The 16,680-nt window shown below is 37.5% G+C and overlaps 1 pseudogene; it reads left to right on the top strand.

Annotated features, from left to right (window-relative positions):
• Positions 1–1,970: 1,970 nt before the first annotated feature.
• On the top strand, positions 1,971–16,477 carry LOC126973961 (importin subunit alpha-1-like; annotated as a pseudogene).
• Positions 16,478–16,680: the final 203 nt, after the last annotated feature.

Here is a 16,680-nt window from a genome sequence, read left to right as displayed (position 1 = left end):
GTGCCTTCTGCTAAGTACTTGTCACCTACTGAACTTCAATGTGAAAACTTTTTTAAAAATAATACGACACGTGACAGCACCGGCCGATTTATTACGGCATTGCCTTTCAACCGCGACCCCTCGTGTTTAGGGGATTCTTTAATTTCTGCACATCGTCGTTACGAGCATTTAAATCGAAAGTTAAATTTGTGTCCTCTTTTACGTAAAGAGTACGACAGTGTTCTTCGCGAATATTTAGCTAGTGGTATTATTGAACCCGCGCCTCCAATGAAAGAGGGGGATTTATTGTATGTCATTCCGCATCATGGTGTTTGTCGCTCAGACAAACTTACCACCAAGCTCCGTGTAGTGTTGGACGCGAGTCACAAGACTACGACAGGCATTTCATTAAATGACTGCTTGCATTCATGTCCGAATTTGCAACCCGATCTTACAACAATTATTTTAAATTTTCGTCTTTATAAAATAGCATTCAGGGTAGATATCAAAAATTAAATCTTATTTTAAAAAAATCGGATAGGCGTTTTTAAATATCTTACATCGTTTTGAAAACGAACTTGATAAAAAAATGCATAATTTTACTCGCGTTTGCTTCGGCATGCGTTGCAGCCCTTATCTAGCCATGCGCGCCGTGAGGCAGCTCGCAACTGACGAACAGAGTCAGTACCCCTGCGCTGCGGACGTTGCATCGAATAACATATATATGGACGATTTGTGCGTATCGACGCACGCCCTCTAGTGGTGCCAGCTTAGCGCAGGACTTAATTAAAATGTTTAAATTGGGCGGATTTAATTTAGTTAAATTTGTCAGTAATTCAGCAGAGGTTCTAAATGCCATACCGCAAGAGAATCGATTGTCAAGCATCGTGAATTTTGACAATGATGATTCATTAAAAATTTAGGGCTAAGTTGGTGTCCACGCGAAGATGTTTTTCGTATTGCTATTAATTTTACTCCGCGGCCTGAATGTACTAAGCGTCTTATGTTATCAGCAGTAGCTAAGCTGTGGGATATTAATGGCTTTTGTCCACCTGTTATTTTATATGCAAAGTTATTAATTCAGGCATTGTGGATTTCGAACGTCGGGTGGGATGATCCACCACCAGAAAATATACGTACAGCGTGGGCAACCTTTAGGAAGGAGTTGCCACTTTTACATAATTTTGAAATTCCGCGTTGCTTTGGTATCGATAGCGCCACACATCGCGTTATACTTTTAGGTTTTTCGGAAGCTAGCGAACGAGGCTACTGGTCCGTTGTATATTTTTGTGTTGTTATTCCAGATGAATCTTACCGCATTACGTTGGCGATGGCTAAGAGCCGCGTTGCACCTACACGTACTGTCTCGTTAGCTAGACTATAGTTGTGCTCTGTGCTACTTATGACACAACTTCTTAATTTTATCCGTGATTCTGTAAAGTCGCGTTGTAAAATAGATGACGTGTTCGCTTTTACAGATACGTCGGTCGCATTATATTGGATGCATTCGTCCCCGCATCGTAAGCGTGCAGAGTTGAGCGTCTCTCTCCGGAAGCAGGCCAGAGATGAACAGCTTCAGAAGCGGCGTGCCATGTCTCCGGATGAGTCTGACGTCATCTAAGATGACGACAAGCTGACGCCAGAGGAGACAGTAAAAGGTTGAGATATTTTGATTACTTTATCCATATCTAATAGGTATAATAGTCTAGGAACTCAGTTTTGGGGTTGGACTTAGTAACTCCTAGCCGAATTTTGGAGGTAAAAAAAGTTCTAGTTTATAGAGCTTTGGTCGACGATTAAGGTATGGACCGTCCATTACCTTCTTATGGGAGTAGTACCAGTGGTGAGGGTGTTAATTGTAACCCCTGTGTTTTTTCTGTTTTCGAATGCATATCATTAATTCAACGCTGTATAAGCAGTCGGCAACACTCTTGTGATTCTTCTGGTGTTGCATGAGAGTATGGGTCGCGGTTAGCAGAAACTAACACGTGATGACGTAAGTGTTTATGCTCGTTTGACCTTTCCTCTGCTTTCATTAAAAAAAAATCTAGTTTTAGTTTAGCTGTTCCTGAGAGCACCGTGCAACACGCACATTGAAAAAAATCTTATAATTTTTTTTTAGTCTCTAGTAACATATGTACAAAAAATAAAACACTTTTAAAGGATTTAAACGGTTAACTAAAAAAATTAAAATGTAACTTTATTCAAAAATCGAATGTGAAAACACAGTTAGAATTACACGCGTTTTAATCCTTTAAAAGTTATATTATATTATATATATTATCCTTTTTATCCTTTTTTTCACTCGCGTTAGTGAAAAAAATATTGTTTAATATTAGTTCTTTTTTATACAGTATTCAATGTAGTTTCGATACGTTTATGATTTTATTTGACCTTTTATCTCATAAAATTCAAATTCAAATTCAAATATTTTTATTCAAAATAGAATTTAAAATCACTTATTGAACGTCAAAATCTACCACCCATTCAAAACAGACTGCCTCAGACCTGAGAAGAACGGGTGCAAGAAACTCAGCGGCCTTTTTTTTTTAATATAAAATATAGATTGCAATGTAATATCGTACAATAAACATTTATAATTAAAGAGCCTGAGGGTGTTCGCTTCATTCCCAGTCCGTGGTGTCATTAAGAAAATCGTTTATGCTATAATAACCTTTCACACACAAACGTTTTTTAACAATTCTTTTAAATTTCGTAACACATTTGTGTTTTGTACATTTTCTGGGATCATATTGTAGAAGCATATACATCGCCCAACAAAAGACTTACTAACTCGACCCAACCGAGTAGTAGGCATAACAAGTTTATGTTTGTTCCTCCAAAAAGAAGTGATAACCAAAATAACAAACTGTTTTGGAAGGGCTTTCATAAATAGTACTTTCAAATTGAATTGGCGGTGAAGCCAAACGTCCAAGGTTTCACCGGCAGGAATCTGGTGAAGCAGCTTTTCGGAACCCTCCCTGTGATATATGCGGTAGAAGAGACACAATGAAGACTGAAGAGACGTCTCTACGCAACGCCAAGTGATCTAGCCGTTCACAGAGCACTGAATCCTTGACAAATTTGAGCAGCTTTGCGTTACACGCGGTCAATTAATCTAAAGTATTATCAAATATGACCAGCTTGATTATGGGTATCACAACGGCTTGTGCTTCGGTTTGAAGGAGCTAGTGAAAGTGCTGGGCAAATGAGACTTGACATCTTACGTCAAGTCTCATTTGACAAGACAATTTGAGCAGCTGTGCGTTGCACGCGGACAATTAATCTAAAGTATTATCAAAAATCTTCCTTCATTTCATAAAAAATAAATATTCTTATTTTTAAACTTTATCATCCAGGTGGTGGTGCTGCAGTGAGTGTAAGACCACGGCAGCGAGAGCTGCGCGCAGAATGCTCTCCAAGGAACAGAACCCACCGATAGAAGTCATGATTAAGGCTGGAGTCATTGAGCCATTGGTGGAAGCTTTGGATAGAGACGACTGGTATGAACAATAACATTAATGACTTTTTGTACTTCTCTACTTTTTTTTATCTGTCATTTATACAGCCACGATCAGTAATATAAGTACATACTTTATTGAGTGTTTGAAAAAGTCTATACTCTATGGCCAAAGAAAGCATTGTACAACGTACCATAATATCGCCAAAAAGCACCGTTGTTTTGGTGCCACAGACAACTAAATCTAGTTTAGGTATGGTTGTACATATTTAGTATTTATTTAATCAAAACAAATCTTATAACTATATTTACAATACTACGACTACATAAAATTAAAACTATCATTACGTGGAAGCGTACCTTGGTACGCATTCTTGAATACTGGCAGCATTACCGCGTTGGATAGCAAGGCTGATCCGTTGACCGAGATACCTACCAGCGCTTGGGTTTCCAGTAGCCTTATTGAGGCGCGAAGATAGTATTTTGAACATTCTCCGCGCCTCTGGGCCCCACGGGCCGAGTGTCTCGACACCAAACGGCACAAAGATGTATGACTCACTGAGACCAACATATTTGCGACGCTTGCTGTCTTTGGCAGTCGAAGCAGCAGCCCCAGCACCAACTGACGTAACTTGGACATGAGAAGGAACCAGAGTGTCGACGCAAGTAGCGTCCCACACCAGCGCCCTTCCCCGTGTCCAAGCCACCAGCGTCATTCCATCAGGACGCTTGCCATCGCGGCGGGTAATACCATTTGGCTCTAAAACAGCTGGTATATTAAGAGCGGCAAATGCCCTGCGGATGACTTCATTAATGCTGGCGTGACGACTGATACGGCCTGCCGATTTTAGGCAGGATATCCCGTGGCGTCCAAGAGCATCTACCATTGTACATATTATATTAAATACGTAATATTTTCATGTTTAATAATTTGCCAAGATGCTGCTAGGTATTTTGTTATTTTAAATTTTTCCGCGTTGGCTGTATGGGTATACCTTTGCCATTTCTTGAAGGAAAAATGGACACCCACCAGAGATAAGTATGTATACGATACATTTATACACAAACGGCAACGAAAACTTGTGATATTTTTTTGTTTTATTTAAAATAACCTAATCGTAGAAAAAATATTGCATGCGACACTTTATGTACATCGAAAAAATGCTGCTGTATTTTCACTGATTAAACAACTGTTGCATATAATACTATTATATACTCAAATATCATCAACCCTCCATGATGCGTTCAAGAATTACACATTATGACCGCCATAAAAATAGACTGTTTTGTTAGAAAAAACTTCTTATCTGTAAAATTTTTATAATTCCTAAATAATAACATCGATTTTGATAATATTATATCATTCAAATTTCGAAATTTCTCTGCAAAACAGAAATTTGATTTGACCTCTAATATCAGTCAAGATGACGTTAAGTTTAAAATGAAATGTCTGAAACCGAGTCTCCGGCAACAGGATCATCCTGCCATATATATAGGTAGGTAGCTTGACAACCTTTGATTCGATTTTCATATTGTTGGAACTATGCTTTCTGAATTTCAAAAATAATCCCAAATTCGTTCTCCTCAAGCTCGAGTACCTTGTAAACGATATCCATATTGTTTATGTCATAATTTAGTAATGGCTGTACATTTTTTTCAGCCACGACCTTCTGTACGAAGCCGTTTGGGCCATCACCAACATTGTGTCTGGTACTCATGCTCAGACCATGGAGATTGTAGAAGTACGTATTTTGAACATGAATATGTATTAATAATATCGCGCTGACGAGCCCGTCGGTCCGCTGACGCACTGTGGTGATCAGCGAAGTATAAGTGCGTTCCGTGCGACGCTGACCGAGCAAACCGACCGACATTATAAGGTTATATAGGTTATCACGGGCTATTATCCGCAACTCGACGACTACAGCGCGCCTATTTTGCGTGGTGAGGTGGGCGGCTAATCCTGCCACCCCAGTTCCTCAAGGTATTGTATCAAACGTCTGATGTCACCCATGACCTCGGGGAGAGTCCTCGGTGAACCCCGGTGTTTGGCCCGGTATGTGGCCACACTCCTACACTCCAAAATGCTCTGCACAGTGGGCTGTCGGTGACACCTATATTAAACAGATGCCTGTTAAAAGGGCCGTGACCCGTTAGTAAATGAGTTATTTTCCGTAACCTAGGTCGTGGAAGTTTTACTAGCTTGCGAGAGAGCTTGGGGTCTATTTGAGGTAGAGCTTCTTTTGCTTGTCTACACCCACTTACTTCCATCCAGTACTTATTATGTAATTCCTTGGTGTGTTGGCGTATTACCGTCATAGGCCAGCTACCGACATTATAAATTCCTTCTTCAATTTGACGCTCTATAACATGATATCTTCTCCGTCTTTTATTCCGTAATCGTTTGCGTAATTAGTGCACACATATTAAAGAGGTTACAGATGGATTCATTTTTTTTTAGTTTGGTGTCAGCTGAGCAATAAATGTATCTTGGTGAGCAGTTTTTACGGAGTGCTGATAAATTATACTATTTATAAAACTTTGATATTCTTAAGTCTCATTTTTTGACCTAAATTTACCATATAATTAGGACATATCATTCGCAGTCTGAAATTGGAACAACAAAAGTGTGCTTAAAGACAATATAAACACACTTTTCTCTTTAGTCGTGTGTAAACTGTCACTGTCCGAATCATATCTGAACTGAATAAATGTTTTACAGTGCTGCTCATTGACCAAGAATATTTTAAGCAACTCAAGTTAATGCGGCAATGTATAGATATAACAGTCGATGCTTATTATGGTCTAATTAGTGGCATGTTCCATATTTCGGCAATGTTTTACGCAGTGATTAAAGAAGTTATTGAAGTAGGCGTTACTTTGCGGAAATCCATACTTAAACAAAATATTGTACTATATAGTGTCCCTTCACCATTGTTACATATCTCTTCCGGGTGTACGTCACAACATCCCATCAATCACAGCGCATCATTTCGTGGAACGAGGGTATAAAAGAGTGCATATTTAATCAGTTTCTTGCCAGAGTTTGGCAAGTCCACATCTCCTGAGAATGCCTCGTGTAGAGGCGAAACGGTGATTTGTCTATATAGAATGCACTGCCTAAATTATTAAATTAAATTTGATTTGAATGATAACGTTTTCCAGAGTGGTGCTTTACCCAAGACAACGACAACGACAACGACAACGACAACGACAACGACAACGACAACGACAACGACAACGACTACGACAACGACAACGACAACGACTACGACAACGACAACGACAACGAGAACGACGACGACGACGACGACGACGACGACGACGACAACGACAACGACAAACACCAATAATACCAATAATATCCAATAATACCAATAATACCAATACTAATAATACTAATAATACTCATAATACTCATTATACTCATAAGACTCATAATACTAATAATACTAATAATACTAATAATAATACTTATAGTACTAATAATACTCATAATACTCATAATACTCATAATACTCATACTACTCATAATACTAATAATACTAATAATACTACTAATACTACTAATACTAATAATACTTATTATACTAATATTGACACACATTTTACACAAATTATCTTGCCCCAAGTTATGCATTTATATCCTGTGTTATGGGTTACAAGACAACGATATATTTAATACAATATACTTACTTAAACATACATAAATTCATATAAACATACATAAATACATTTAAACATCCATGACTCGGAAACAGACATCCATATTCATCATATAAATGCTTGCACCTACCGGGATTCGAACCCGGGACCTCTAGCTTAGTAGGTAGGATCGCTAACCACTCGGCTATACAGGTCGTCGTTATAATACGTCCGAATAAACAAATCGTAAGCAAATTGCCTATTTGTAAACATTTTGCATATTCTTGATTTATTCTCAGGTAATTAATTTATTGTAATTTTCAAAATCTTAAGTCTATGTTAAAAGCACAATGCAGCGACGTCTCCGCGTAGATTGTAAAGGTACTAAATGGTACTTGGTTTTCAGACGATACCTCCCTTACGGACCCAACGAGCGTATAGAAGGTGTGCAGACCACAGAGAACCTGCTGCCAAGACTTCGGAAGCTGTTGCAGCACTGGTCTCCAGCAGTACGGACTCCAGCATTACGTGCTGTTGGGAACATGCTGACAGGATCTGATGTTCAGGTAAAATTCCTTAAACCGTGTTTAGAGTTACATTATATTACGTATCGAGTTATTTGAAGTGATAATTTCTTATGGGAGGGTAAATTGCTTCGTAACGTAACGCGTTACGGCGCCATTCTGTCTGGCTTACCTTTCTTTAAAATGTTGTGTATGTACATTATATATGTATAATAACACTATAAAAGTAACAATTATTTAGAGTGAGAGAGGACTGTCTTCCTCTTCCGTAATGCGTAAGAGTAATGCCCGACAGACTGGGGCTGAAGAGTCGTTCGTTGCTTCATTTTTAAAATGGAGGATTTCGAAGAAATATATCTCTTAGAAAATTCATACCGCAATTTAATTTGTCAACGAAAACGTCAGCGATATCGGCGTGTGTGGGTTTATAACCAATTTATGAACAGAAAACAACTATGTGAATACCTCCACGTTTTTGCAGAATAGAAAGTAACAACCTATCAAATTCTCGAATATTGTAGATGTGTTTTGATAAATACACGTAAGTTGCACTATAGATGCAATGTGTACAATTTGCAACTGCTGGCAGACTGGCGAGAAATCCCAACAAGTTCGGACTCAACGGTTGATCGGCCGTTTCCGGGCTTCATCGGACGATGGCGGTCGTGTCGGTGTACCCGCTCTCTTTCCTTTACAAGTGTTTGATTCTATCGCCCGAGGACAGCGGTCGTTCGTTCGACGCTCATAAGCTCTGAAGCGAACACGAGCCATGAACAATGCTTTTAAATATATGTATATAGAATATCACACAACCAACAACAACACAAACTAGAGTCGGCCCCAACTATCATATCGTTCTTACGTACGTGCAACATATTTTGTCGAATTTGTAATAGAGGTCAAATCTAATTTCGTTGTTTTTCGAAGATTTTCAGAGATTTCGAAATTTGAATGAAATAATATTATCGAAATAGATGTTATTATATTAATATTGTTATATATAACAAATAGTCTATTTTTTTTTATTTATTTACCAGTGGTAATAACAATATTACATTTATAATTATGCTAATTTATAAGGGTCTTATTATGAAATTTTAAACCTTTTAAGGTGAATACCGAATGCTAAATTATGTTTCTTCTTTATATATATAATTCTTGTGTGCGTGTGTATGTCACTGAACTCCAGACGGCTGGACCGATTCTAATGAAACTTTCTGTGTGTATTCAGGTGGATTCGAGAATGGTTTAGATTCACAATTGAACTACCTCCTAAACGGCTGGACCGATTTTGATGACTTTTTTGTTTGTTTCAGTGAATTTGAGATTGGTTTAGATTCTCAATTCCGCCCATATAATATAATTCTCCTGCTCATGTGTATGTTAGTGAACTGCTCCTAACGGCTGGACCGATTTTTTAAATTTAAAACATGTGTACAGGACAACGTCTGTTGGGTCCACTAGTAGTTATATAAAATAAGCAATGACGTTCTATACATATAGACAATGCACCTCATACAAAATCAAAGACGAAATATGGCACATGCCACAAATGACACCATAATAACCTTCGACTGCTACGTCTATACATTTCTGCGTTTACTCCAGTTGTTTAAAATATAATTGGTCAATAGGCAGCAATGTAAACACTATTAGAGTTTCAGATGCGTATTTTGAATTTAGAACCCGATTTGGACAGTGACATCAGTGGAGTAGCAGTTAGATATTTTTTTAAATCTAGACAAAAACGTGGGTTGCTATAAGTTTAACGTTCGTCAGTCTGTCCCTATTTTCCGATCAAGATCTGTTCAGTCGGAGGTTTTTTACGTTTTTAATCAAAAATAACACACATATAATAAAGGGGAAAGGTATGTTTATTTATTGGCTTGAGTTTATATTTGTTACTTTTTTACGTTCTAAAGGGATTTGGATTTAAGTTAAGGTAAGGTTAAGGAGAGAAACTAATACTCAAATATAATATTTTTATTTACATAAAATAATTAGTTAAATTGTTTATATAAATGTTGAGTTCCTTAAATTAAATTTGTCTTTTAGACTTAGATATCTTTTCCAGGGTATCTTGTTGGTATATATAGCGTAAGCGGACATCAACATTATTTTGTATGACAGCTTTTGTCAAATTTTAAATGTAGTTAAACCCAAAAAACTTAAATCCTTTAGTGATATTTCAATATCTCGTGCACGGGAATGCTGAAAAATATTAGCTTTTACATACTTGTGATGTAAATAAGTATTGACCGATCAATCGACTTCAAAATACTATTCCAAACCAATAGAGATAATATACACTAAAAAGTATAAAAATAATTGCGTATTTTCATACAATCTAATTGTAGTACATGTACATAATATAGAACATGGAAGCACCAGCTTTCAAATAAAAAAATAATTATCAAAATCGGCTCACCCAGTCGAAAGTAACAAACATAGAAAAACATACCGACGAATTGAGAGCCTCCACCTTTTTTGAAGTCGGTTAAAAAGAGCGACTCTATTGTTTTCATTTCTGACTATGTCCTGTCATCTGTCTCATTATCATTAAGCACACTTTTGCCGTGCCACTGTCAGACTGCGAATGATATGTCCATATGTATAAGTCATTGAAAATAAGTATAAGTCATAAAACAACCATTCTATGATGTAATGAAATTAACAAAATCTACCAATCAAGTCAAGATAACGTACTAAGTTATGGAACGAAACTTTTTTACTGCGTATGCAGGAGAACTTAGTCTACTCGATAAGTTTTCTATATGAGGGCCCCATTGGAGTTTGGCATCTAGCGTTATTCGAAGAAAAACAGCGGTATCAACTATATCTAATTTCACCCTTCCGGCTTCTTCAATTATTATTTTCCAAGTCGTTTTTATCACGTTAGAACTATTGATTATTTTATCTCGTACTAGCTGACCCGACAGACGTTGTTCTGTATATAATAAATAAAATAATGTTTTTATATGAATTTGTCAATAATATATCATAACATCAAGAATTACTTCGTAAAACATGCACCCTCCTGTCCTAATGAAATTGTTTCACAGGAGAACTGTCAAACCGTGCGTCAATAAATTCTCTCATAGAAATTATGTATGGACACATCAAAGGAAAAACAAATTTGTTGTTTTTATTTAATTTAGCAGCATTTTCATATTTATTCACCTTTTAAACCTTCCCTGGACTTCCACAAATAATTCAAGACCTAAATTGGCCAAATCGGTCCAGCCGTTCTCGAGTTTTAGCGAGACTAACGAACAGCAATTCATTTTTATATATAAATATAGATTTTTTAAAATTTTTCCGAAACCTTGGCAACGAATCACTGTATGGGTCTAAACATTTGTAATCGTTTACAATTTTACATAATCGCGACACAGGTGAATTGATTCACAATTTTATGGTGGTCATAATTTGCGGTTCTTGAACACATGATCGAGGGTTTATGATATTCAAGTATATAAAATTGTTTTATTTGCTTGCTGTCTATATTCAAGAGGTGTTGTCTTGAACAGGTCAATGTAGTGTTAATATTATCTTAGTATAAACTCGTGAACGGTTGCTGCTTGTGGGGCCTGTTATAGTTACTGAAACATTGTATGTGTTGGATGCAATTACTAATTGTGACAGTAATCGTCGCAGACGGATCGCTGCCTGCGCTGCGGTTGCTTGGAGCAAATAGCGTATCTGACGAGATGTGGCCAGCCGTTCCTCGTGAAGGAAGGAAGCTGCCTGGGCCCTGAGTAACGTGCTTGCGGGTACCACAGAACAGATCCAGATGGCGATAGACGCGGGGATGTTGGCACACCTTTTGCACGTACTGAAGACAGACGATATCAAGTAAGTCATTAAGAGAATAATTTAAAGAAAAAAATTAAATGTGTGCTGGGACGCATAGAAGAAGTAAAACTTCAACGGACAAAGTTTAAAAACAAACATTTCAAAGTTCCCGTCACTATTTTAAAGGAATTTAATATACAGGTGGGCCAAAAGAAGTCATCCTATGTTGTTACTAGAATACTAGTTGTTAATTAATACTTGTTCAGTAACAGTTGTTACTCAAATATCAGTCGTTACTAAAATACTAGTTGTTATTAAATACTTGTTCAGTAACAGCTGTTACTCAAATATCAGACGTTACTCAAATACTAGTTGTTATTTAATACTTGTTCAGTAACAGCTGTTACTCAAATATCAGACGTTACTCAAATACTAGTTGTTATTTAATACTTGCTCAGTAACAGTTGTTACTCAAATAATAGTCGTTACTAAAATACTAGTTGTTATAAAATAATCCTAATAATTGTCACTGTTATTTTCGATATCTTGTCACAGTGACAGCCGGTGATATTTTAATACCTGTGACGATAAATACGTCTCACCCCTCTAGTCCTGTTAGTTATTTTTTAGTAATTTTCTCTGACTGACGTGAGATGTCGCTTTATCAGTCCTAAATTAATACTTAAAAGTAACAAACAGTTGAGATGTGAAAGAGCGATATCACATCTATCAATTTCTTGTAGCTGGTTATCAATTGTAAAGTAGATCCTGTAGATGGAGCCACAACCTGAGTCTTGAACAAGACATACCAAGATTTACGGTCGATGCGTCACTCGGACTGTTGGCTCAGTTGGTTAGAGCGCTCGGACGGAACCCGAGAGGTGTGGGTTCGAGTTCCGCATCGTTCATAAATTTTGATGCAAATTCAATTTGTATACGTCCCGTTTGACATTGCCATAAATGACGTGAAGATATACCATATATATAGAACTGTTTTTACCTGATTCCTTCCGCTGAGTTCCACCTTCGCACGACATGTCACAAATTAGGATATCATCCCCACCATCTGGATGTATGGCGGTCTTCCACAGTGCGGTTTTCAAGGAACTTTATTCCACGCACATGAAACACAAAACTGTGGCATGAGCTTACTTGTGCGGTGTTTCCGGGACAATACGACATTGGTACCTTCAAAAAAAAAGAGCGTAATCCTTCCTTGCGATACCTCTGATGTTGAACGCAAATGTGGGCGTCGGTGATCACATAACATCAGGTACAGTACGCTTTTTGTCCTCCATTTTCATAAATAAAAAAAAGTACCTTTAAAGATGAATTTTTCATATCTCAGAAAGAAGCAGCGTGGGCTGTGACCAATCTATGCCTGGGGGGCACAGCCCCGCAGCTTGATGCCCTCGTGGTCTCAGGGTTCCTGGAGCCCTATTGCGCTTTACTAGGTTCACCCGACCATCGTGCCATCAGTGTAGTACTCGAAGGACTGACGCGTTTACTTCAGGTGGGCGGAAGATACAAAATCACTCATTTATGGGGAAATATATATTTTTTGAAAATTAGGGACGAGACGAGCAGGGCGTTCAGCTTATGGTAACTGATACATCCTGCCTATAACAATGCAGTACCGCTCGGGATTCTTAAAAATACTCTACAATTGCGCTCGTCACCTTGAGACATATGATGTTAAGTCTTATTTGCGCAGCCATTTTACTAGCTACGGCGCCCTTCAGACCGAAACTCAAAAATGTTTACACATTACTGCTTCACGGCACAAAAAGGCGTCGTTGTGGTACCCATAATCTAGCCGGCAGCCTGTGCAAAGGAGCCTCCAACTGGTATTACCTATGTATACAAATATATAAAAAAATTACCGAATTAAAAGAAGTGTGAAAACTTAGAACTTTTAGTATAATTTGAAATTTTATAATTTTTAACAAACAATTAAATAATTAAGTAATCCTAGTTCGTTTTTGTCTTTGATACCCTTATTTAGGACACACTACTGACGACGTCCATACTTTCGGATGCTTTTGTTTCATTTGTACTGCAGAGTGAGACCACGGGATTCCATGCTTGCTTTAGTCTAAAACCATTCTCCCTACTATAATTGTTAGGTTGCTTTTTAAGTTCTATGGCTTTTCTTACAAATTATGGTATGTATTGGTTCGTTCAGTAGAAATCACTCGTGGGCTGTGCAGCTCCATCCAGCGGTTGATACCGGTTTTAAGCAAGTGTTTTAAGATCGTTATTTTCGACTCTAGTCGATTGCTATATCTTAAAAGTTTCTAAACTAGCGCAAGATTCATGCAATTGGATCGAAATATCTTATTAATTAATAAATCGTAATTACAATATTAAGGTTCCGCGATGACAAAAGTTTAAAAGCAAAGCGCTTAAAGGGCATTGCGATCTAAAAAAAAATATTTTAAGCTTCCTAAAGACGCTGAAACAATCTAATTATTATGAAATTACCATTCATGATAGCTACCTATTTATTTCCTATACGTTTGACTATGTCGTGATCTTCCAACGCATAATTACTATCTGCAAGTAATGTAGGTTTGACAAAAGAATATTGATTTTTAAATTACGAACCTATTTTTATTATCGAAAAAATTGAGCTATTTTTATAAGGTGACCTTATATAATGCAGGTGCAGTTCAACCCTAACGTTGAAGAAATAAGTGTCACGGGATAGAAAGAGAGGCAACTTCTAATTATTGTATAAAAAAGTTGATTAATAGCGCTATGCGATCTGAATTACACCTTTTTGTAAGGCCGCGAGAGTCCCTATTTCTTTAATTGATTTTGCGGTGTGAGACTTATGTGCTTGTGCTTTTATATACTCTTTGGTTTAATATATGAATACGTTTCAGGCCGCTGCTCGATACAGCGAGGTGGAAAATGTATGTCTCACCCTGGAGGAGATTGGTGCTTTAGATAAAATTGAATCCTTGCAAGAACATGAAAACGAAGAGGTATTTAATAATATATAGTATTTACACATTTTTATACAAGTTATCTCGCCTCAAACTAGGCATAGCCTGTACTATGGGTATAAGACAACGATATATTTAATACAATATATTTACTTAAACATACATAAATACAAATAAACATCCATGACTCGGAAACAAACATACATATTCATATAATATCACCGGGATTCAAATTCAAATTAAAATATTTTTATTCAAAATGGGATGTGAAATCACTTATTGAAAGTCAAAAAAACTACCACCCATTCCTAAATGAATGCCTCAGGCCTGAGAAGAATGGGCGCAACAAACTCAGCGGGCTTTTTTTTTTTTCATCAAAAATATGTTTTACAATTAAAGTAACATTTACAAAGTAATATTGTACAATTAAACTTATTATTTAATAGCCTGAGGGCGGTCGCTCCATTCCCAATGTGTGGTATCATTAAGAAAGTCATTTATGTTATAGTAACCTTTACGACACAACGATTCGAACCCGAAACCTTTAACTCAGTAGGCAACTACTGGGCTAAGGGGTCGTCAAGTATTTATAACACACATGTTCGTTATAACTGTATATCTTTTTTTTTCATTTATTTCAGAGAATAAATTACATTGCGATACATAAATACTATTCTGCCAAGGTGCGCAGCATTTTGTCGGCAGTAAATTTCGTGTTTTTACATCTTATAAATATTTGTGTCCAAACCAATAATAATTCTTAGTGTGTGACAAATTTTATACTCCCTACCAATATTTATTATGGTTTTTTATTATGTACATTGTGCTAGGTAAACTTTCGCATTATGTTGTGGCAGTAGAATTCCTCAAATGGCGACCACGTACCGGAAGACGCAGTGTTGGTAGACGCGGATCTGGTCAATATCATTGGAAAACGTTGGATGAGGACCACCCAGGACCTATTGTCATGAAGATCTTTGGGGTGGCCTTTGTAAAGCAGTGCATGTCTTCCAGCTGAAATTGATATTGATAACCAAGCCATAACCGTTGTTGGCTGTGGGGTCTATGGTGAACGCCCCAGGTTTAAATCCAGCACAAACCTGGGGAGCTTTACCTCCATATTTCAAGCAGAGGTGTACGCCATCTTGGAATGCGCGGAAACCAATATCCAAAAAGGCTACTTCAATCATAACATATACATTCACTCTGATAGTCAAGCAGCATTGTTGGCTTTAGACGCTGACTTGACGACGTCTAAGTTAGTCAATAATTGTGTTGAATGCCTGAATTCATTAGGCATGAAAAACAGAGTGATTCTCAGATGGGTCCCAGGGCATGCCGGAATCATAGGCAATGAAATGGCCGATGAGCTCGCAAGAGCTGGGGCTAAAGCAGTCCAATATGGTCCGGAACCCATTTGTGGACTGCCTAAGAGCGCCATCCGACACACCCTGAGTAACCAATGTAAACAAGAAGCACTTAAACGCTGGAACAACTCTTCAGGTTTAAACCACTCTAAAGCACTGATAAGGGCATTCAACAGTAGCTATGCGAATGAAGCCCTATCTTTGAACAGGAAAAATCTATGCATACTCACTAGGATGCTAACCGGGCACTGTTGCCTAAACAAGCACCTCAGTGTGGTCGGCATCAAAAGCGACAAAACTTGCAGGTTCTGCCTTGAGGATGATGAAACGCCTATTCATCTACTCTGCGACTGCGGCCCACTAATGCATAAGCGTATCACAATCTTTGGCGACTACTTCGTGCCACCAGATAGTGTTTGCAACACTCGCGTCAAGGAACTACTGCGGTTCGTAAAGGCGGCAGGGCTTGACGACGAGCTTTAGTATGAGTGGCGAACACAATAGTTCAATTCTGGACGCGGTGTTACTAGGAATCATAAGGACTAGGAAATAGCCACCCTCTTCAAATAATAATAATAATAAGCCAAAACCAATATATTTAAACCATATCATATTATATTCTTTCAGGTATACAAGAAATCCCTGCTCATTTTGGATACATACCTCAGCGAAGATGTTCGGGCTGTGCTGTTTCATCTTCTTTCAACAATTTACATTTGGTGTCAACAATCCGTCCAAATTGAACTTCTAAAATAAATTATTTAAAATATGGTATGAAAGACAAGGATCAAGAAGTATAATAAAGAAATTTTAAGGTTTCTAATTATTATGTGTTAGAATAGTCTAAATACAGATGTCATAAATACTTTATCACGTTATTTTGTCATTGTCTATGTTACTATAGTAAGGCCAACAAGATGAGTCAAAGAATATAAACAAAGTTTCTGGGGTTTATAACA

This window comes from Leptidea sinapis, chromosome 2, assembly GCF_905404315.1.
Source record: "Leptidea sinapis chromosome 2, ilLepSina1.1, whole genome shotgun sequence".
In the NCBI taxonomy this organism is placed as follows: Eukaryota; Metazoa; Arthropoda; class Insecta; order Lepidoptera; family Pieridae; genus Leptidea; species Leptidea sinapis.
This window is presented reverse-complemented; position numbering and strand designations above follow the sequence as displayed.